The following is a 22,750-nucleotide window of genomic DNA, read 5'->3' as shown; positions in this document are numbered from 1 at the left end:
TAAACTGTCTGTATTGGGGGAACCTGCCTCTGCAATGGGAATATCTTGCTGCTTGCAATATTGAAGTGCTCTGCAGCTGCCTTTGGACGGTGCCGTCATGCTGCTTGGGCAGAGAATTGCATGTTCGGCATCTCTGGGCTGTGGTTTCTGCTGGTACATTGGTGTCAGCGAGGAGGCAGGGGCTGAGCCTTGGAAGGGGTCTCTGGCCATCTCTTTTGCAATACTTTGCTCATAGCAGAGCCAGCTTCAAAGTCGAATCAGCTGGCCTGCATGAATCGCAAAGTGATCTCGGCCTTTGGGTGAAAATCCACACGCGCATGTGGACATCCCGCGCTTGGACAAACCATTTAACCTGTCATCAGAAAGACATTATCTAAACCCTTCTGCTTAGAAAGGTCCCTTCCTGAGGTAGTCAGGAAGAGCCTTAGGAAAACCAACTGCAGAACGTAAGACTTTTTAATCTTTGCAAAGCTTCGGGCAGGAATGAATTTTCCAGGGAAGGCACACTCAGATGAGCGTGCCAAGTCTGCAATGTAAATCGCGACGGTGCTGGAGGGCGGCGGGAGGGTATGGAAATGGTCAGGCTTTGCTCAGCTAATTCGCACTCCGGAGCGGGAGAGCTGTACCTATAAATACAGGGAGCCGAGTGCTTTAAGGACCTGTATATCAGCTGGCGTGGCATCGTTAACATTCACATAGGCAATAAACACCATTTGCTGGAGATTTGCTCAGCAGTTCTCATCATCAAATCCACTTACTTTAAAAAATGTGATTGGTGCCTTGGTGAATACATTGCTGGGGGAATGCGCCCTCGTTCTCAAGGAAGTAGAAGAAATATTAGAGTCGCTGGTGTTTATCATTGCAATCTAGCAGTAAAAATAACATTTGGGGTGAAACATGAGAAATGAGCATTAGTAGAATGCTCGGTTTTAGTTTAACCGCTAGGATAAAGGAATAACTCAAAATGTAGTTTGTTAATGGCTTTTAAGTGTATTCTGTATCCTGCTTTTGATGGCAAAGGGGCTAGCAGAGGTTTAGTCTACTTCATTACTGGCTAGAAAACACTTAGCTCGCTTTACAATACAATTTTTTTGTGCTGTGTTTCTTCCTATCCTCTTTAATTCTGTGCAGTCGCCGTTTCATTGTTTTTCTTGTACTGATCTGCTAAGATGTCTCGTTGAGTTCTTTGGGAAAAAAGAGCCCTCGTGGTCCTATGGGCGCTTTGGGTGGGAGGGGAGCGTGTCCTTTCCCTTTGCCGTCCCCCCTGCTCGCAGCGGCTGTGGGGGCTGCCAGCTGCCATCGGGCAGCTCCCACGACCTGCTGGTTCGGATTCATTAAAAATAAGAAGTCATGGTGGAAGAAGAGAAGAAGAAGCTGGCGTTGAGCGTGGCATTGATTTTTTTTTTTTTTTTTTTTTTTTTTTTTTTTTCTCCTCATTGTCAGTTTGTGCTTGCAATGCCCCTTGGGGAGGTGCTAAAACAATGAATTCCCATCAGAAGCGTGTTCATTTTGAGGATTGTGTGATTCGATGAATAAAAAAAAAAGCAGCAGTGTTAAGCTAATTCTGAGACCTCGCTAATAGTCACTTTTTCTTGTTAGCTGACATGAGCAAATAGCTTGGTTGAAGACTCATTAGGCCATTTGGTGCCTGGTAGATGTTTGAGCAAAATCCTGTTAATTTCTTTTTTTCTTTTTTTTTTGAACACAAAAACTTCAAAATGTAGACACGTCGTGTTATTTTGCTTTTCAGGGTTGTAACTGAGGCTGTAATGGCTTGGAGTGGAGTGCAATAAGAATTTTTTAGGGATTTTTTTTTTTGCCATTTTAAGCCTTGCAGACCGGAAGTAGCACAGACGTGGAATTAATGTTTATGTTGAAGGTACTGGAAAAAAAGTGCTGTAATGAAGATAGAGGCAAATGGGGATTTGGGGGATGATTCTTGGTTTTGGGGTCTGCTGCCCTTCCCGACTCTGGCCCGGGGACACTGGGGCGGTGCTGGTTGGTATCTGCCCGTGCCATCCCCGCACCCACCAGACATCTGCAAAGACCTTTCACCTTTCTAAAGAATGCCGAGTAAATATTTTTAGGCAAACATATTAAGCTCAGTCCTCTGCGTTTAATTTAAAAAATCATAAACCAGGTTTCAGAGTAGCTGAAATACCATTAGGTTAAGGCTTAAGACCTTAAGTTCGTTTTCTGTTTTGGTTTGGGTTTTTTTCTGATTTGATCCCACAAATCTCTTGTGAGCTTGGAGTTCCCTAGAAGCTCACAAAGTCAGTCCCATTGATTTTGCAAAGATAAGCATGCACTTAAGTGCTTTACAGGATCAGAGCCAGACTTGGGGTTTCTTTATTTGCTTATATCAAGCCTGTAGGGATCACGTTTCCAGGCTTTTCCTAGTAAGGAGTAGAAATTACTAATTTTTTTATGGCAGTTCAGATTTTGATTTCATGTGATTCCAGGAGCTACATTAGTCTGGTGTGTAACCAAATGTAAAGAGGCAGCAACATTGTCAGGAACTACCTGTTTGTCCTATATTTCTTATTTTATCTTTGAAATATATAATAATAATATCTGTGATAATCAGTTCACGTATTTTCCTTAATTTTTAAAGACGAGGAGAAAAACAACAACTACGATTTACAAATTCTAGATAGAATTTCTATGTAGCAACACCCAGCCCATCCTTTCCACTGCAAAGGTAGATTCCTCCTGCTGCTCAGATGAGAATTGCTCCTTCTCCATGAGCCAGGTCAGTTATAGCCAATGGCCCTGGGAGTTCCCATCTAGCCCGTGGGGGAAAATGTGAGTCACTAAGGAGCGTGAAAAGCATCTAAAATTTGCAGTCTCTAGGAGTTAGATGGAAAGTGGTACACTCCATCAGGTTGGAGGAACTCCTCAGCTGTTTAAATGTGTGCTCAAGTATTATAAAACTATGTTTTACAGAGTTCTTTTTATTATGGTTATGTGAGGCTTGGTCACATAAAGTTATATGGGCAACAAACAGGCTGGTGCTGAAATGGAGTTCTTATGGCTTTGTTTTGATTTCCACAAGGAAAAAGAATGAATTTGAAATGCACCTTCCAGCTGCAGATAGAAATCTTATTAAAAGCAGAGCAACTCTGAATTGGAAGTTCTTCTTGCCACAGGGTATAAATTACAGCTGTTCTGTTACTGTTGTGGGGTTTTTTTTCTTTTTTTTCTCCTTTTTTTCTTTTCTTGGCTGGGGGACCTGGACCTTCAGGCCAAGCTTTGCAAAGCTTTCCTTGTCTTCTCTGCATCCCTGTGATTGTTGTGGGAGTTTTGCCTGAGTGAGGACTGTAAGATAGAGCCCAGCCTTCTGAAAAATTGTATAAATCCAATCTCAAATACAAGCAAATCCTTGAAAGGAAAACTGGAATGAGAACTCTTGGTTCTTAGTGGAATTAGCACTGCAATTAGACTGTTAAATATGCGCTGCAAACAGTGCATTTGTTATGCTAATCAGCACCTTTTTGTTTCTCTCCTAATGCCTTTCACCTGCAATGATTGGAAACGCTTGAAATGGCTGGATATTTGGCATTTTCTATTTTCCATCACAACTCTTCTGGAAATTCCTAATTGAAGGTAAGCCCATTATTATTAAAAATACGTAGATCTGTATCTTTGGTCTAGCCTGGGTTTTACATTACATTTCAGGGAGGATATTGCCAGCAGTTGGAACTTATCAGTCTGTGGTATATTCCATTCTGTCACCAAGGATTAGGTGTCAATGCTGCAAAATGCTCATCAGGCAGGTTAGAATTGAATTTGATGTACCATGTTAAAGAGTCAAACATGGCATAATACATTCAGGAACTTGCCAAATGTTTACAGTACTGAGGATCACCTTTTGAAATTGGTGTGGGTTTTTTGATGTTTCCTTTCTAGGAATTAAGATTTTACTTGAATCCTTCTGGTAGGAACAGACTAGGTTTCTAATCTTGTAGATCCTAAGGACAGCTTGAGGACAAGAACCTAAATGCTCTGAAAGCAGAAGTCAAACACAACCAAGCATGGGTGATTTTTTTTTTTTTTTTTTTTAATAGCTCGAGGATTCTCAGGGCTTTTCTCAGGTTTTGAAGGCTTGACCCTGGTTTGCTTCTGGTTGCTATTCTTGAGTTGCTCTCTTACACACTTCTGGAAAGCTGCTTCTGTTAGTCAGCCGATGTCTGTGCTTCAGTGCAGTTCTTCCCTGCTGTTGCTCTTCACCCACTGCAAGGTGGTGAGATGGTCCCTTGGGCACTGGGATGTCCTCAGGTGGGCTCCAGGGGCCAGGATGGTCTCTGATCTGCTGGGTCCAGTGGGTGCTGGTCCACAGTGGTGTGTTTGTGGGCACCACCAGGTAACGTGTGGTGCCAGGTGGGCTGGCACAGTATGAATGAGAACCCAGCCCTGCACAGAACAGTTTGGGTTGGAAGGAACCTTCAAAGCTCATCTAGTCCAACCCCCGCCATGAGCAGGGACATCTGCACCAGCTCAGGTTGCTCAGAGCCCCATCCAGCCTGGCCTGGGATGTCTCCAGGGATGGGGCATCCACCACCTCTCTGGGCAACCTGGGACAGTGTTTCACCGCCCTCATTGTAGAGAATTTCTTCCTCGTGTCTGGCCTGAATTTACCCTCTTACCTGGTTGTCTCCAGCTCCTTGCAAGCAGAGGACCGTGCTGAGCAGCACCCAGGTGTCACGGCTGCTTCCTCAGAGCAGGGTGGCTCTCCAGCCGCGATGCAGGGCAGGGCCCCCCTCCTGCTGCCCTGCTCTAGTCGCTCACCCGGCAGAGGCAGCCAGGTCTTAGCAGGCTTTCTTTGAGTTGAATATCTTACCAATAAGCAGGGAAAAAAAAAAAAAAAAAATCCTTGGCAATTCCTTCCAGGTCCGCCCTATTCGTCTTTTCTGTTTCCATGATGCAGCAGGTTTTTTCGTCAGGACATAGATTGCTGTTCTTATTTTGTGGAAGGAGATGTAATTACAGCACGAGTGAGCCACATCCATCATTTCCAGTTCAGAGCCCATCCAGAGCTTCTCTCTGTGTTTTGGGTACATGAAGTCACAGAGTTGTTTTCGCTGCATTTCCCCTGCGTTTGCCAGAACGATAGCTAATTAGGGCAGAAGCAGGCCATCTTCCAGGCTATTTCCTTGCAGGATTTTTTTTTTTTATGTTGTCATGCACTTTCCCCAGCATTGCAGCACTTGGTGCTCTCACCTCTATTTTTTTTTTTTTTTTTTTGCAGTATGTAGTGCTTCTGAATTTAGAGCCTTAAGTGAAAATGATAATGCAATGCTGGTTTTATTGAGCTGGAATAACTGGCCTGGGAAACCGGACAGAAATAGCGAGACCTGTGTGTACTGGCTGAGAGCAAATGAGCAGGAACTGCTCTAGATTGGGAAGGTTTGTGTTGCAGTCTCCCTTCTCACTCATGGTATTTCTTTGTGACTGGTGTTTAAATCAGTGTCCCGCAGTCTGAAGCAACAGGGCATCCCTGAAGCTGATACTGTTTATTAAACGAGCTTTGGGGCAAGCATTGCAGCTCAGATAACACATCTGCTTCATTAGCATTAGGGGGATCATATTTTGAAGAAGCTCTAAGTCGTCTTCTTTCCAACCCAGGGAGTTCATCCCAGAAAACAGACCCTCTGGGAATCCCTACCGTCTCTTGCATTTCTATCCCAAACACACCAGGTCAGGATTTCGAATGATTTTAGGGCTAGTGAGACTTGATCCAGTGGCCCTGAGAGCCCAGGGTTTGAAGCCCAGCACTATGGAAAATGGGCTGAGCATTTACGTGAAGCTCAGGGTGTGGCTGGTTCTCGAGGGAAATTTAAAACCAGTGGGGATGCTTTTGACACTCACTCTCCCATTTATTTTTCTCAGGGGTACCTGGACTTCTTGTGACTGTGCTATTTTCCAGTATATTAAACCTTCTATTTTGTGGCCCTTCTGCATCCCAGGGCTGCTCCTGGGCTGCGATACCTGCTGCACCAGGCTGCGATGCTGTGCAGTGAGCCAGCCCGTCAGCATGAGTTTAAAAAAGTGCAGTGAGGACAATAAGGCAACTATTGCTTTAGCTACCCCTGTTGTACATGTGGTTGCATAAATGTGCTAGATTATGATTATCTTGGTCTCATAATTAGCAATTTGCATAACCGCTTGCTGTGAACAAGAAGTCCCATCAGTGTTATGAAGGATTTATTTAGCTGTCTGAATATATTTTTGTTATCCAGTGCAGAAAGAAAACAATCGAAATGGAAGCAGTCCCAAATGCTTGGTGTTATTTCTAACCCGCACGCATAATTAACGGGAGTACTAATTGTTCAGCACCAGAAACTCATTTGTTTCTCTATAGACTCGAAGAATATTAATTCTCAGAGTCCCTTTCTCTCCTTTTCCCCATAGCCACTGGCATCATAAGGTCTGCAGTCAGTTGTAACCAGATTACATTTGTTGTGTTCGCTAGGTAGTGTTTGTGATAGTCTTGTCTTTTCCCAAGCTTCTGTCTAAGCAATGAAATGTACGTAAATGTATGTAGTGAGGGCTGCGTTTCAGTCTCCAAACAATGGATCCTTGTATCTGCTGTTGTCATATGAAGCGAGGGCTCGGCCGAGGTACTGGTGATACTTCGGGTACCTGCTCGTTGCTGGAGCATTCCTGCCTGGTGAGTGCCAAGAGATGAGACCCGCCTTTGCTTTCTGGTTTTACCTGTTCATCTCCTATGCTCCAGAAGATAAAATATACCCTTGGAAAAGGGACTTTGCTTATGTGGTTTTGATTTGGGAAGGTTGGGTGCAGAGTTGTTTTTGCCCACGTGAAGGACCAGACTGACCCCATACCAAATGACTGCTTTATTTACCCTCGGGTAGTGTGGGAGGCACGGGAGCTGGAAAATCCACCTCCGTGAGCAGCATTTCTTTTGAAAGCCATTTAAGTGTAGGTCTCAGGTGAGTACTGTTTCGTGCCGCATAGCCTGAGTTTGGTATAGAGCTGGGTCAGTAAGGTGGAGCAAAGGATAGGCTGGCAAAGACCCTAGCTCTGGGAATTTTCCCGTTTTTGAATATCTACTGGCTCTTGAGCTGCAGTAGTCTTTGCTTGGGAATTTTAAAAAATACACAGCTCTTCGTCAGGAAGCTCATGAATCCTGACAACACAAATTCTGCTTTTTCTGAGCCTGAAATGAGGCAGCCATCAGTGGATGTTTCACCACTTACCTCTTCTGCACAGCCCCATGCTGTAGGGCTGCGTGTTTAGGAAAGAGCCTTTATCTCCCTGGGTTGCAGGCACAGGTTTGACCCAGGTGAGAAGCCAGGGCTGCAAAGCCCGTGGGCAAGTCCACGCAGGGATGGACTAGTAGAAAGCTGTGAGTGGCGTACAGCTACTGAAAAGGGGCTGGGTCAGCAGCTCCTTTTAAGTTTTTGATGACGATCCTGGAACATTAAGATCCTCTAAAAGTCTTTTCCTCTACCAGACTGTAGCTTTTTCTGCATAAATAATACTAGAGAAAAGTAACTTGTGGACCGTATGTCATATGTGGTGACCAACATTTACAATGTCGAGACCGAAAGAAGCTGCTAGGAAAGCTCTGAAAGCATGTGCACTGAAATCATGGGGCTCTAACTACGAGGCTGAGAGTGCTCTTAAATGGTGGCCCTAAAGCATGCTAGCTAAAAGTGCAGAACAGTATCTTTAGAGAACTTGCTCAAAACAAGAGGATATTGTGTAATCCAAGAGCCAAGTGATTTAATATGCAATGAACCCAAAATCTCATTTAAAGAAGTGAATGTGCAGGCTTGCACCAACATAATTTACTTATTTTTATGAGTATCTTCCATGCACTGCTAATAAATATGAACTATTAACCGTTTTTTAATCTGATTCACATTTATTACAGGTTGAATGCGAGGCTATAAATAAGGCTTGCTTAGAGGCATGAAGTGTAGAGCTGTGTGAGTGGGTCCGTCATCCATTCCTGGGGCCTGGGCTGTGCAAGGCAGCGCTTATTTGCAATGCTGATCAGCAACCGACTCAGCAAGGCCTGTAGTTAATTCATCAGGTGGGTTTTCTGCCTGGCTGCAGGGATGCTCTTCTGGAGCATTTGCACTGCCATTTCCTTGGAAACAAGGTCTTGCTCTGCCTGCATGGGTAGAAACAGGTACTTTGGGGCATAATCTGTTTTTCTCTGTTCAGTGGGAACTCAGAAGTCGTGAGAGCTGCAGCCAAACTGCTTGTGAAGGGGAAGAGAGGCCTCGGAGAGGTACTTACTGCTGGTGTTTTCAGTCTCCCTTGCTCTCATCTCTCCCTCATGTGAGGAGAAGAGTTGGACATGAATCACTGGAGGGAAGGGGGACGACATCCTCAGGACTCCTTTGCGAGACTGAATGTTTGTAGTCCTTTTAAATTTTTCTCTCCTTTCATGGAGCCATTTTCTCCTACAAGGTTGGGTCCCCAAACAGGTGCTCTTTCTGGAGGGTGGACAGAGGTTGCAGGCTGAACAACGACAAAATGAAAGTTGCTTATTGGACTGTTCCCTGTTTCCAGCTGGGAGTTTTCAACTCAGCAAAGGCAAGAAATGAGCACCTGTAGCAGCATCCCAGGATAGCAATAGTTAGGGCAGGTAAGAAGTGACTGTGGGTTTCCTGCTGGAAATTTAGCTTTTATAAAGGAGAAAATAAAAACCAGGAAATGCAGGGAGGCTTCGCATTCTCCTTGCATTGCAGCGGGAGCCTGTTTGGTCCTGCGCCTCGTGCCCGCTGTGCCCTGATAGCAGAGCCCTCCCAGCGTGTGCTGTGCGGCTCCGCTGCTGCAGCGAGTGCGGAGAGGTGCAGCCCAAACCGGGGAGACTTGTCCAGAAAGAGGAAAATGCAGGGAAAGGGCAGCTCTAGGACTGCCTGATGAGGCTGGGCAGCATAGCTTCTCTTCTTGGCTGGAAGCTTTCTGGTTGTTTTGCCTCAAATGTTTACCTTCCTGATTCGCAGAAGCTCCCTGAGGAAAAAGAACCCTTTGTGATAAATAGTTTTGTCAAAAACTCAATTTTCTTTCAAAAGTGTTCTGATGAAAACTTCTTAGTAACACACACCCTTGGTCCTACTTCTCCCTTATTTGCACAAGCAGGCTTGATTTATTTTGCCCTTTGATGTATCGTGCAACTGCAGTTGTGAATAAGTTGTGGGAGCAACTCTTTGATGGTTCCCAAGATTGCATTAACGAGTGGGGGCGACCTGCAGTCCCGGGGACTGCCTGATGGAATTACAGATGGCAGAAATTAATTTATAAGCATCAGTCTGAAGCATACAACAAGAGGAATGCATTACAGATCTCACAATAGCTGTGTTTATTGGTGCATTATGCTTTTCACACTGGTTTTCATTCCATTACATGGCTGGTAATTAATTGCAGAGAGAAGAGGCCAGTGCCCTGGTCTGATGGAAGAGCAGAGAAGGTGCATGTCTCCATCTGATATCAATGGACAACTGAAGTTTGTGTGGCATTTACATTATCAGCTGCATGCTTGCATTAAAGGAGATGTAGAATATGATAAATATTTTATGGCGCTTTGAGTGAGCGGGAAAAAAACAATCTGAGATAGTTTGCATGATCTGTGCTATGCCATTTTCAGCACAAGGGCAGAGAGGACAGGAGATTGTTCAAAACTTCCTTATGGTGCCATCTCGATCTGGCTTAATGCTGTCTTCTTGTGGATCTTGTGTTCCTTGCCTTGCATGAAAATCAATAAATGAAGCATCAGACCTGAATTCCACGCTGTTCCCAAGAGGAAGGGTTCCCAGCACGGCTCCTGCGGCTCGTTCCCATTGAGGTGGGTGAGAGCTCGGCAGCATCTGCAGGAGAAACCCTGCAAGACCTGGCTCTGCACAGGACGGGGTTTTCCTTTTGGTGGCTGCACTACTCAAGTTTTGGCAGCTTCATGTGGCTTTAAAATGTATTCTGAGTGCCCGGAGTGTGGATTTTCTAAAAGGCGGGTCGCTGCCTTTATGCTGTTGCCGTCAGGTCTTATGGGTTTTATCAGTAAAAGCAACGGTGCGGCCGGTCTGGTGGGCAACGGGCTGGGGTGAGCTGCGCAGGCGTTCGTCTCAGGTGGCACTGAAACATCCAGCTTTTAGTATTCGTCCTGCTTCCCACTGATAGATAGGTGCCTGTTGAATGCTGCCTGGATCCCAGGCTGACTTGGCTGCCCAGATGATATTAAATGAAATTAATTCACAGCACCTGCAATGTTGTTTGCTGCTTTGTTACATAGTCTAGAGTAAGAGTGGGTCAATACTGCATTAGTTCTGGCTTGATGTGACCTATCTGAAGCTGCTAGAGTAAATTCAATTTGTGTTCATTTCTGCGCTGGAGTCTGTTCTTCACAGGCTTGACAAGGAATTCATCTTGCCTTATTTTTACTTACTTTGAAAGGAAGAACAGGGGAAGGACTTAATCCTGGAAAGACTTTGTGCTGGCTTTCAAATACTCCTTGTCTAATGTTTCTGTGCAGCTTTGGCCCGTTGATTCTCAGCTAATCCATCTGATCGTAATTCTCACCAAGTCCTTTGTAGTCCCTGCTCCCCCACCTCCAATTCCCAGGAAAGGTTTTTATAGCAGAGGCAGCGCTGCAGCAAGTGTTGTTTATTTACAGATGTAAATAGTGCAGCTTTTAGCCAGGATTTTTCTCCCACCAACATAATTCATGGACTTCAGTAATGTCACTTCCCTGGTGCATGGGCATTTATATTATTTCTAGTGCCTGATCTGTGACCCACTGTAGTCAGCAAATGTCTTTCTCCTGACCCCGTCTGGCTTTGGACCAGGTGCTAGGGAGCCTTCTGGGTGAAAGCTATCTGCGCCTGTCTAATGGCTGGATCATATGTCATAGATTTTTCCTGGTTAGAAAAGGATATAAAAAGCTATGATGTTGGAAACCATAATACTTTGTTAATTGGATTGCATTACAGCGTGTTAATCAAACTGAAAGGGAATGTTAACTGGATTTTCATGTTTGCTAAAGAAGCACTTGCAGCCTTCTGCAAAGACGAGGACCTGTTTGGTGGTGCTTGGGGACACGGAGTCAAACCAGGGTTTCCTTGCAAGGAGCTGCAGGGTGCCCATGCAGCTTTGTGGCTGTGGGGATTGCTGGCGAGGTGCAGGATCAGGCCCCATGATCCCAGCCCTTCCAGGGTGTTGCACCTGCAGTCGCCAGGGACCTGAGTTCAAACCAGTTGAGGATTCAGGTTGGTTGGGGTCCTTAAACACATGAGATGCAACAAAATTTTCATGTAAAAAAAACCCTGAAGCCTCTCTGTGAGCTTTCCCAGTTTTAGAAGCTTCTTCTCCTGAGCCTCTCCTGGCATGCGTGACTCTTTCTTCCCAGGAAAGTCCACCAGGCAGAAACAGCAAAGCTAAGCCCGTGAGTTCATGGGCATCCTCACAAATGTGCCAGCATCTCAGGTTTATGAAACGATGCTGGTAGGTTTTAAGTTCACGTTTATGGGAGATAAAGATGTTAAAAACTCTGTATGGCTTTTTCCAAGAGTCACTTATAAAGGACCATGGATAAGGTGGTAAAGATATTCCTTTACCTATTAGGTTTCTTTTTTTCGTATCTCTCTCTATCCGTTGTCTGCACAGTTGTCACCAGCCACTCAAATACAGCAGGTTTTGGTTGCTAATTTTGTTTGGTGTTTTTTTCTTTTTTTTTTTTTTTTTGTGGGTTTGTGGGTTTTTTTGCAATAAACTATTTGCCATTTCAGTGGCAGGTTCTCATTATGCAAAAGGAGAAACAGCCAAAGCAAGTGTTTAAAACTACTTAAAACTTGGGCCGTGTCGTCTGTATAATTAAAAAACACTGCTTGGGTCATCGTTCAGTTGCAGCTTTGCTGCTATTGCTTTGGCAGATGCCTAAAGATCCTTCCTGGCAGCTAAACCTGGCTTAGGAACCTGGCCTTGATGTGCTACGGGGCCTCCTGCTCCCCCAGCACGTGGAGTTACGTCCCTCAGAACTGCAGCCAAGGGAATGGGCTGCAGCTTCATTTCCCCCGGTGCAGCCACCCTGCAAGTAAACAAGCATTAATCATCCACCCCAATGAACTGCTCTTAAATCGAAAGTGGCTGTTAAATTTCTGATTGTAATTGTGATTTGCATTGCCAAGCAGTACCTAGGGTTTAAATAATCGATATTTCAATTTTTTTGTTCCATTTGCATGTGCTGGTTGTTTCCCCGAAGGGAGGTTTGGTTGGGTTGTTTGGTCCCTCTTGCAAACCTGGATCCGCTCACGTTACCTTTGCAGCTAATTGCTAGGTTTTATTTTTGATTCACAGTTTGCCTTGAGTTGTAGCTGTGTGGAAAGAAGCATTCTAGAAAGTAATTTTTTAGAATTTGGTGTTAATTGACTAAAGTAACTCAAAGGTAGAGGATATATAGGAAAACTAGCAAGTAACTCAAGAAAATACCATCATTTCTTAGTAGGATGGTTCCTAGGCTGTCCTCATTCAGCCCCATCCAGCAGACTTGGTGGCTGGAGGAGCTGAAGGGTGACGGGAGCATCATTCCCATCACCCAAAATTCTGGTCCTGGTCTGTTTAAGAGGTGCAAAGTAGACAAGGTGTACCCCGATGGAGAGGTGCATAAGGAGAGGAGAGCCCACATCCCTCTCTCAAGCCCTTGTTCTTCTGCTCCTTCCCAGCTCAAATGCAGTTTATCAGTATAAGTATGCATCACTGTCTTTACAAAATGTGTTAACACATTTCTAAGGAAGAGGTGTCCCCCCAGTACTGTCAACAGTGTTAAAACAGCAACAAAACAACATGCTTATCAAAGCCAGGGTAAATCAGCAATGTAGTGTTGATGGTAATTCATCAAATTAGTGAAGTCACTATGTAAGAATTGATTCATTTGGGTACTAATTTGAAGTCTAAGAGGGTGACTCTCTGTCTGGCACAGGTAGTCGTCTGGGATTTCTGGTAAGTCAATCAAATCTATAATAGCAAGCTGGCTAAATCATATGGAAAATAGATTATTGTCTGACACTTTGGCCACTACCACAGAGGCAGCTGTACACACATGGTGCAGGAGGGCTGGGAAGGGCTTTCAAATACCTTTTGGCTTGTCACACCGTGTTTCCTCGCTAGCAGGATGAAAAGTCATTGGAGCTCAGGAGCGGAGGGATGCTGAGCTGCGGAGCAGGTCTGAACCTGTGGTCTCTCCCTCATCTTGGGGACCGTGGTTGCAGATGGCTTGTTGGCTTGTTCCCGGGGGTTGCGGATGTGTTTTCTATAACGAGAGGGATCTAAAAGGCCTGCTGCGTTTTTTAGATGGTTTTGCATGGTGCACAGTGCTGGATGCAAGCTCTTCTGTTGTTGCCGAAGTGGAGATAAGTGGACTGTGGATGTCCCAAGGGAGGATGAGCCCAGAGTATCTGAATGGGTCACGGCAGGGGCCAGCCCGACAGACCTGCCTGTTCTGTGTGTTCCCGTACCAGAGGCGATCCGTCCGTGTGCTCACCTGAATCCAGGGACAGTGAAATGTCCTTGTTGCGCAAGGTTGTGGGGAAGATATAAACGAGACATGGGGTCTTCTGAGACTGTGCTATCAGAAGTCACGCAAATGCCCAAGGTATAAACCCAGAAGAATAGAGCTGGCAAAAAGAAAGGGAGGGGGGAGAAAAACTTGAGAGGTGTAAAAAGAGGGGAGTCATTTGTCCTCTTCTTGCTGAGCGTGACTGCGTGCAACAGGTTTGTGTTGCTTTCAGGATGCGGCGAGAGGTCGCAGAGGGTGCTGTGGCTTGATCCGCCTCTAAAAGAAACCAGGGTGTGAAGGAAATTTCTGCGAGCTGGTGTTGTCGGTGGAGATATCGGAATAGAAGTTCTCCTTTTTGCAAGCAGAGGTCGAAGCCGGTTTTGTGAAGCCAGCCCTGTTCGTGGCAGCTCCCTCGGCGTGTGAAGCCGCAGGCGCTGGGTTTTTCTGATGAGCCCCCGGCACGTGCCGCCTGTCCCCAGGGAGGCCAGTCTCGTCTGGATGGCCGCTGCCGGGAAAACTCCAGATTAAAAGCTGAGAATTGTTTCCTCTAATGGCTTTTTATCCAGCAAAATGTTTTGTTGCCTTATTTATGACTTCTTCTGTAGCTCAGGAGCCTGGGATGAAAAGGCTGAAGGCTTCCTTTTTGTCTGCAAACTTCCTCTCGCTGCCGCGGATTTGCAAGTTCTTTAGTGGGAGGAAAGCTGTGGCCGAGGCTGGCCTTCCCCCGAGTTGTTTCATTATGCTGTTGACATGAACACTAAATCCTGCTTTCCTTTGCTGCGTGCTGAAGGTCACTGCTGCAGTATGATCGTAATGAGCCTCATAAGCCAGCGTCTCATCTCAGCAGGCCTCTCCGCGGATTGCCCGAAAAAAAAAAAATAAAACAACCATTTATTCTTTAACCTTATCAGTCTACAGATGCCAAAGGCATCGTGTGAGCTTAGAGTCTTGTAGCTCATCGATATTGGATGATGCTTTGATCATATTGGACCTGGGGAAGTAACAGAAGGAATAAAGCAGTGCAATAAAAGTAGGCAGCCTTTCAAGTAGTAAATGCAAGAGGCAGCACCAGAGTGACCACACTGAAAGCGATGCATCCCAGCAGGAAGCGGTGGTCGTGCAGGCCCACCCCGGCTTTTGCTCACACGCGGTGTATGAGGGGCAGATGGAGGAGTCGTCCAGCCCGGAGACCGTGCCCGCTCTCTGCAGCAGGATGCGGTTCTCAAAACAGAGGGAGAAGTTGGAAATGAGCCATTTAAATGAATGCACCTGCAGCTTCTCCACCCTCTCTCTGCTCATAGTTTTCGAATTAACACCTGCACATTTAGAACCCATTAAAATAATAATTTCATGCTCCACTGACTACCCTGGCTGTTACGATTGCGGAAAGATAGCCTGGGAATACCCAAATAATATTCTTGTAGGGGATTTGTCGTTGCATAGGTGGACATCAAAAAGCAGCTGTTTGTAAAAATGTTCATTACATTGTCATTTAGATTGTGTGAGTTTGATTTAATTAAAAATACAAAAAGCGGGAAGATAAATCACCCCAAATTTGGAATAAAGCAGCTGACAAAAAATGTTTATCAGAGCCTTTAATATAATCTATACAAGATATATAGGTCAGAATATATACATATGTATCTTTAGGTACCCCCCCAGCGTTGTCCCCATGAGCACTGTCACCTGTGCCATGGGAGAGGTCCCTCATGGGTGATCGGGTGTGGATGGAGGCAGGAGTGTTGGCTTTCCATGCGTTTTATGGCTCATGTCATGGCTACACCATGACCTAAGTGTGCAAATGAAGAGCTTTCAAAGGCTCAGGGACTCGCTGGGCTCAGCAGCTCTGGGCATTCACCTTTCCGGACGCAGCTCCCCTTCCCAGCTTCATGTTGCTCACGTCTTCCCCTTGCTTGCAAAATGAGGCTGAGCTGAAGAAAGGTGAACATCTTCCCTCTCGTGCTTGCTGGTCCTCGCAGGTGTCACAGTCTCTGCCTGCAAGTTCACTTCTGCAGCTCTTCTGTTAAACGCGATCACTCCTGCGTCAGTCTCGGGTCAGCAGGAAAGAGTTCGTCTCCTCAGTCTTTTAGATGTCTAAAAATTACTTGGAATTTGAAGCCTACATGGGCTAGGCTTCCCTTGCAGAAAAGAGGGGAGGAATGTGGTTGTCTAAAGGTTAATTCCTTTCTGCTTGGCCCTCGTCCTCCAGGAATAAGCCTAGAAGACTGCCTTGTACTTGAGCTTCTAACAGGGATGTGTTGGGGTAGGAGGAGGGATCCTGCCCTCCTGTCCGAGGCAGAAGCTCCTACTAGAAGCTCCAAAAGCTCCTTCTCCGCCCAGCGGTCTCCAGGGCTGAACTCATGCTCTGCTCTTAAGCAGGGCAATGGTTGAGCTGGCTTTGACGTGTTGTGCTTGTAAAGCCCTGTTCTGCGTAACCCCAGAAGAGTTAACTTGCTCCCGCGTAGCTAACTGCAGGAGGGTGAACTGCACAAGCTGTCATCAGAGTGTGGGAATTTTCCTTTGGATTTGTGAGCCAGGATGAGGATCAGGGACCTTTATGGGGCTGTATTTAGGGCCGTATTTGCTGCTCGGCATAGTGAAAAAGAGATTGCTGTAAGAGAGGAAGGAAGGCACTCATCTGTGATACAGACAGTATATGCAGCTGGTTCAGCCCGAATCGGGCAGCCGAGCATGCAGAGCGCAATAGGCTGGTGTATCTTGCTCTGTTACAAATATTCCTGGGTAGGCGCCGCTTGCTGACGGTGCAGGCACTCTACAGGGGAGGGAAGCAATGGCAGAGCCGGTGCTGTGCAAAAGCCCATTATCAGGATGTGGTTTTCAGCAGGAGGGTCTTCCCAAAGCATGTGAGCAAGGAAATTTGCAAACTAAAAGTGCTGTAATACCTTATGCCCAGTTTTTGCTTTATTTTAAAACTGCATCCGCCTCACTAGAGACCTGAGTTTCTTCCTGTCTCCTCTTGTCCAAGGCAGGCTCTCCAGTGCCTTCACCATCCTTGGCGTGCTAACAAATGTCTTAAAAATGTCAAAGGGCAGAAGTTCCTCCCGCTCCCTGGGCAATCCATCGTGTCCTGGTCAGTGGGACACACGTCCACGGGCATCATTCGTTGCTGTATGAGCACAGACATACAAGCACCATTCACGGAGAGGTGGTGCTGCTCCTCTGAGCATTGTGGCAGCGTGCTGTGATGGGCTGGTTTTGCTTAAAGCTCACTTCCGTTAGCAGCCCCTGGTCGGTGAGCAGAGCACTAAGTCATGGTCTGACTGCAAAATGCCCGAATCATAAGGGCGTGAGGTTATCTCCCCTACTTTCTGGAGCCCTCTGAAGTCGTAGCGCAGTTTTTGCACTTGGAGCTAAGGTTGGCTTCACTGTGAGTATGTGTTACTGCCAAATCCATGTTCTTTGACAGTAATGTGGCTGATTTTTCTTTATGAGGTTATTAATTTCTCCCATGATTTTGTACTGCAGAGCAGGACACGAGTCTGCATGTTGTCATCCATTTAGCATTTGAGTGTTTCCTCTTTATTTTCCTTTGCATCTACTACATTTAATTGTCATCTGGGCAAAGTAAAAGTAAATTTTATATTGAGTTAATAAATGCTGGCACACGTTGGTTCTGGAGCGATGCCTTGCAGTTCCTCTGGTGCCTTCTGGATGGAATGAGGCCACCAGCAGCTCCCTCCTGCCGGCACCACAAGCTCTTTTGGCCCATGTGGGGTGTAGCAAGACTTCTAGTTGCCACCAGGAGAGAAATGTTAACACAGGCAGAGGTGTAAAATCAGCAGAGGTTTCGTTCTGACTTTTTGCAGTTGTCTGCTTGGAATAAAGGGACTGCTCCAATTGTTTGGTGTTTGGAAGAAGAATGGGCTGACACAAAACAGCAGGCAGTTTTTTGGCCTCATGCTGCTTAATAACACATTCGATATTGATTAACTGTAGTTTTAAGCCCATTTGGACAATTCAGCCACTTGACTGAGAGTTTGAAGCACAGTGGAAGAAATGTTAATAAATGTAGTTCCCTGTTTGATCATGAGTTTAAATTTTAAAATCCTTCATGTATGAATCAAGTTTTTGTATTCCCAGGGAGACGCCAGTTTGATTTATGACCTTTTTATGTCCCAAATACAATTAGCACTCCATCAGTATGCAGATAATACCACGGGGTCTGGTGACTTGAATGACTTCCAGTTACCCCTGTATCGGGAAGAGGTGTCACAGCTAATGAAATTCTCTCCAAAAAGTATTGATTCATTAGATAACACAATCCTTCGACTGTCCTTTGCGCAGTGAACTGTCAGGAAAAATGCATCTCAGGATGTCAAAATGTTCATCCCGTTTCTCATCGCCATTCTTTCTCCTCTCTGCTGCTCGCTGGCATCACACATGTCGTACGATGCTCGTAACAACGCGCTGGAGGCTTTTGTGAACCCAAAAAGTGTGACCCAAGCCTCTGGCCAGGTTCGTGCAATGCCAGTCTGCCTGGCTGAATAGCTGCAACCTCCTGAGCGGAGGTACTCGCATGGCCAAATCCAGGCTGGAAGACAGCAAGCGCAGCTTGGAGGCTGAGGGGAAAAAGGAGGTGGATTCAGTGATTTGCAGGAAAACTGGTGACTCTTGGGCTTGATCTGGCACCAGTGATATTTTACCAGATTAGTGACAGCCAAAGCCCTATGCAAATACTTAAAAACCTCTTAGTGACAGCACCCTAACCTTATGTTAAATAAAACTCTTCCCTGTGTCCCTGCTGTATATTAAGACACTAATAATGCTCTTTTTTAACTTGTAAGGGAGATGGAGAATGCAGAGCCACGGGGCTTGGCCAGCCCACCGGGAGCAGAACTTCAGGTTTTCTGGTTTCCTTTCTTTGCAGATGCACTTTGGGCTGTTTTCATTTAATTACCTTGATGATAGCTGCAGTGTTTCCAGACGCTTTTTAAATGAATTTCCTCTCCCGAACAACCACTGGAATGGCAGGAAATGTTAAAATAGCAGCGTAGAAGCAGAGTGATGCACATCTGAAGCCAGCCTCACCAACAGCTTGTTCCTGGTCGTGTAGCACGGAAATCTTAACTGTCTCAGTATCCGGAGCAAATGAAATTTGATGAGCTTTCTGCCTTTTCCAAGGGGAAGCTGGATGGTTTTTTGCCCTCTTCACACTGCCAGCTCTGTGAACCAATTAGTCCACGCTAAAAGGGCTTACAATGAACTTGTTATTCTGTGGGCTTGTGAAGTGGCGGCTCGCCAGATTTGAGCTCGGTTTAGATGTTTAATAGATAGAAAGTTGATCACTTGGCAGTTGAATTGGTGCCCTGGAGACTCTTCCAAGGCTGTAAAATACTCTGGGATCCAGCGGCTTGGGAAAGGCCAGGTATTTATGAGACAGAATAACTTTCAGCCTAACTAAAACCAAACATATAATAGATACCTGCCTTAGCTACAGATGATTTGAACTCTGGCTTGGCTTCCCCTCTGCTAATGCAGTGCTGTCCTGTTTCATCTCCCCATCAATATAGACAGCGATAAGCAAATAGAAATATAATCAGTGGCAGATTAGTTGTTGCTGTGGAAGATTATACTTCAAAGTTATGCAAATTTTGCTCTCTTCATTGAATCCAGCGTGCACACAGAACTAAATTTTCTTGTTTTATTGGCCTTGGTTGTAATAAATAAACCCAAGCTGAAAAATATATCTGGAGCCTATAAATATGGATTTGTTTGAGGCAAGATGCTTCTCAGGCAAACTTAGAAGCATCCTCGACAGCGATTTATGAGGACAAGCTGTGTGTGATCTCAGGAGAATATTTTTCCATCAACATCTGCTGACACCTTAAGGGACAACGCAAAAGCCTGGTGAAGTAGTAACCTAGGTCTGGTGGAGATTTTTGGGGGGAGTTGTAGCTTTGTGACATCTCTTTTTAAATCAGATTAGGAAAAAAAATTAAATAAAATAAAAGCGTCCAAAGTGCTACCGTTTAGGGACAGGGGTTAGAGGTTGTTGTGTACTTCTGATTTGTAGAGACAGCATCAAAGCAGGCTTGCTGTAAATGCTTTCTGTACAAAGCTTAAGGAAGGGTTGACCAGGGAAGGAATGTGGGAAATAAACTTCCTGCAAGTTTGCAGACTGCGGAGTCTCTTGATAATGGCAGATGCTGTGCAAAATAGTCTGTTCCAGTGTCCTGAATGTTGTGCCAGAAAATCAGCAAGACGGCAGCAAATATAATGAAATTCTGTAGTTGAAAGCAGCAGGAGAGTATTTTGCGCTGGGTGTCACTTTTTTCCTCTAGATTTCTATTTTTTGGGTCATCTGGAGTTATTTGTGCCTTGCTGACCGGTGGACCCAGGCAGTTTGAGGATGGGCTAAGTCAGACTTTTGCAAATTTGGCAGTCAGAGGTGCTCCTGGTTCAATCTGTCTTTGCAGAGCCTGCAGAGAGCCCAGGGAATGGGTGGAATTCCTGAAAAGTTAGTGTTTTTAACAGATTGCCACCTCTTCCTAAATCCTTTCACAGGCCCTTGCAGGAGCTGAGCCCTGGTCCTTTCTCTTCAACTTGCCTCGGGGTCTTGGGGTGCCCTCTGATGGTGATGCCAAAAAAAAAATAAATAAATAAAAGGACATTAGTTTGACAGGAAGGCTCACAATTGTTTTTTCTCTTTGTCATCTATTGCAAAGCTTGGAGAGTTTGAGGTTTCCTTGCTAAAAACCAGTTGATCCCAGGGTGCTGTCAGAGAAGCTGAACCCACTTGCCCTTGTCCCTGGTTCAATGAGGGGCAAAGCCAAGTCCTGGTGTTTCGCAGCTGGACTGAGCCCCAAGTTGAGTGTTGGACCCCGTGGATGCTCTGCTCTCCCCCACCACGGTGGAGCCATCTTCAGTGGCCCCGTGTCCACCACGGCAGCACATGGAGAGGTGCCCAGCTCCAGCCGTCGTCCTGCCGCAGCACAGGATGGGGGCAAGGCAAGCACCGCTGTGGGCTCTTCTCTGACAGCACAGAGTCATAGAATCCCAGGATAGTTTGGGTTGGAAGGGACCTTTAAAGCTCATCTAGTCTGACCCCCTGCCACGAGCAGGGACATCTGCACCAGCTCAGGTTGCTCAGAGCCCCGTCCAGCCTGGCCTGGGATGTCTCCAGGGATGGGGCACCCACCACCTCTCTGGGCAACCTGGGCCAGTGTTTCACCACCCTCATTGTAAAAAATGTCTTCCTCATGTCTAGCCTGAATCTCCTCTCTTTTTATTTAAAACCATCACCATTTAGTTTAAAACCAGCTGGGCTTGTGTGTGCATAAATGCTTGTCTCACACCTAGATGCTCAAATTAGCATCACAGCAGGGCTCGAGAAGGTCCAGATGCCCTGCAGAACTAACCAGGGGCTAGACCTGGGGTTTTTTTCAGCAGCCTGGGCACACAGTAGGGTTTTCATTACCTGTCGGAAATGCCTATGTGTGCAACTCGGTTCCCCCTCCTGCCTCAACAGCCTATTTTGGGATGGCCTATTTTGGGATTGCAGCACAGGTGACGTGCCTCGGAAAAGCGGCATTGCATCGCTAACGATTGCTGCGGCGCTGGTGAGATGACACCTTGCTGTTCCTCTGAAGTGAAGGGCTTAAACGAGTCGCTGCCTGTGTGATTTATTGGGAAGTTTGGGTTGTCATGCCCGTTCTCCGCAGCTGACAGAGAGAAAGGGGAAAAATAACCACCTCACAACAAAACCCCACTAGGAAGGAGGACTGAACAGCATGTTATATCCATTGCAGACTTAGGTATAGGATGGGAGGACCAGCCTACTAGTCTGGATAACAATGTAACAATGTTACCATTGTGGATATGTTTGCTTTCAAAAATGCTAATGATTAAGTAATTATTCTTTTTCTCACACAAGCATCCTGCTTATCGAGTGAGGTGCAGCAGCAGAGCACTTGATTAGTACCTTCGGTGCTCAGCTCAGTTAAATCTGTTGTTTGAGGGCTGTTCCTAAAAACACTTATAAATGGAAAGTTATGTGTTATTATAAATGATCCAAGGTCTGCTATTTAGCTGTGATTGGTATGTTTGTGTGCTAAACAGAAGGTGCTTTGTTTATTGAGGCTTTTATTTCCCTACAAGCACACCACAACGGGATTAACATACCACTTTACACACCCTGCCTTGTTGAAATATTGTTTACTGGAAATATCTTGGTGGTTTGTTAAAAGCATAAATAAAGATGTTTCCAATTGCGTTCCCCTAAGTTGTTTCAGGCTAAGTGAAGCTTGCAAATGATGTGCTGGAATTAAATCCCAATTACGTTAATAAGGAGAAAGCAATTGCAAAGTTGCATGTGTGTCTGTGCTGGGGCACCAGGGATGTTGGGTTAGTAGTGAGCACAGGGCAGAGGTTTCGGAGAGACCTTGTGTGTGCAGAGCTGCTCCCGGGAGTGCTTGCAAGAGTTAGCTCCTCTGCTTTATACTGAGATAACACAAAAGACTTTAAATAAAAGGGAAAAACATCAGCTGTCGTGTTACCGCCTTAACACAGTAGTGAGAGAGTATCCTCAAGGTATAAGGATGGCAACAAACTGCATCAAAAGAAATTTTAGAAGCAGAAGTGAATATTTGGAAACCTGTGCTTGGTGTGAGTTCAGCACAGCCACCCTTTTGCTGTGACGGGTGGTGGCTGCGGAGCACGAGGGGACATCTCCCTCCCTCCCCAAAATCCAGAGATACTCCCTCTCAAATGACTCCCTCAATGTGGCTCGAGCTGTTTTAGCTGTAAGTCCAAAGCCTGGAGGGTGTATGTTTCCCAGAGTAATTCAGAGAACCCATAATGTATAGTGTTCACCACAACTGGTCTCCAGTTGTGAATTTTTAATTATGCCAGATCATTTTCAGTAAATGGGACTTCAGGCTCAATTAGGGCTGTCAGATCCAATTTTTCACTCACCTACTATTGAGCTCGTCCTGTGTTGTTTGCAATAATTGCCAAATCCACAGGAAAGATGAGACTTGCAGAAGATGAATGTCTGTGGCATTTCCCATTCTCATAGACTCCTTCAGCAGAGTGGTAGGAGTGCGAGATGCAGGGGAAAGTAAGAAATGTTTTGACCGTTGAGAAGATAAATATTTTGCCTAAAGTAGCAAAAATAGGAAGTCTAGTCTTTGTATATAACCAGGCAGCTGAGGATGCTAAGTCCAAGAAATTGCATCTTAAAAAAAATAGATTGTTTCCTCCAGTGTG

At 45.6% G+C, this 22,750-nt stretch overlaps 1 protein-coding gene across 1 annotated transcript in view; it reads left to right on the top strand.

Annotated features, from left to right (window-relative positions):
• HS6ST2 (heparan sulfate 6-O-sulfotransferase 2) overlaps positions 1–22,750 on the top strand; it is a 130,290-nt gene that overhangs the window by 80,105 nt on the left and 27,435 nt on the right. The gene's annotated exons all lie outside the window — the stretch shown is intronic.

Source organism: Caloenas nicobarica, chromosome 12 (assembly GCF_036013445.1).
Source record: "Caloenas nicobarica isolate bCalNic1 chromosome 12, bCalNic1.hap1, whole genome shotgun sequence".
NCBI classification, from domain to species: Eukaryota; Metazoa; Chordata; class Aves; order Columbiformes; family Columbidae; genus Caloenas; species Caloenas nicobarica.
This window is presented reverse-complemented; position numbering and strand designations above follow the sequence as displayed.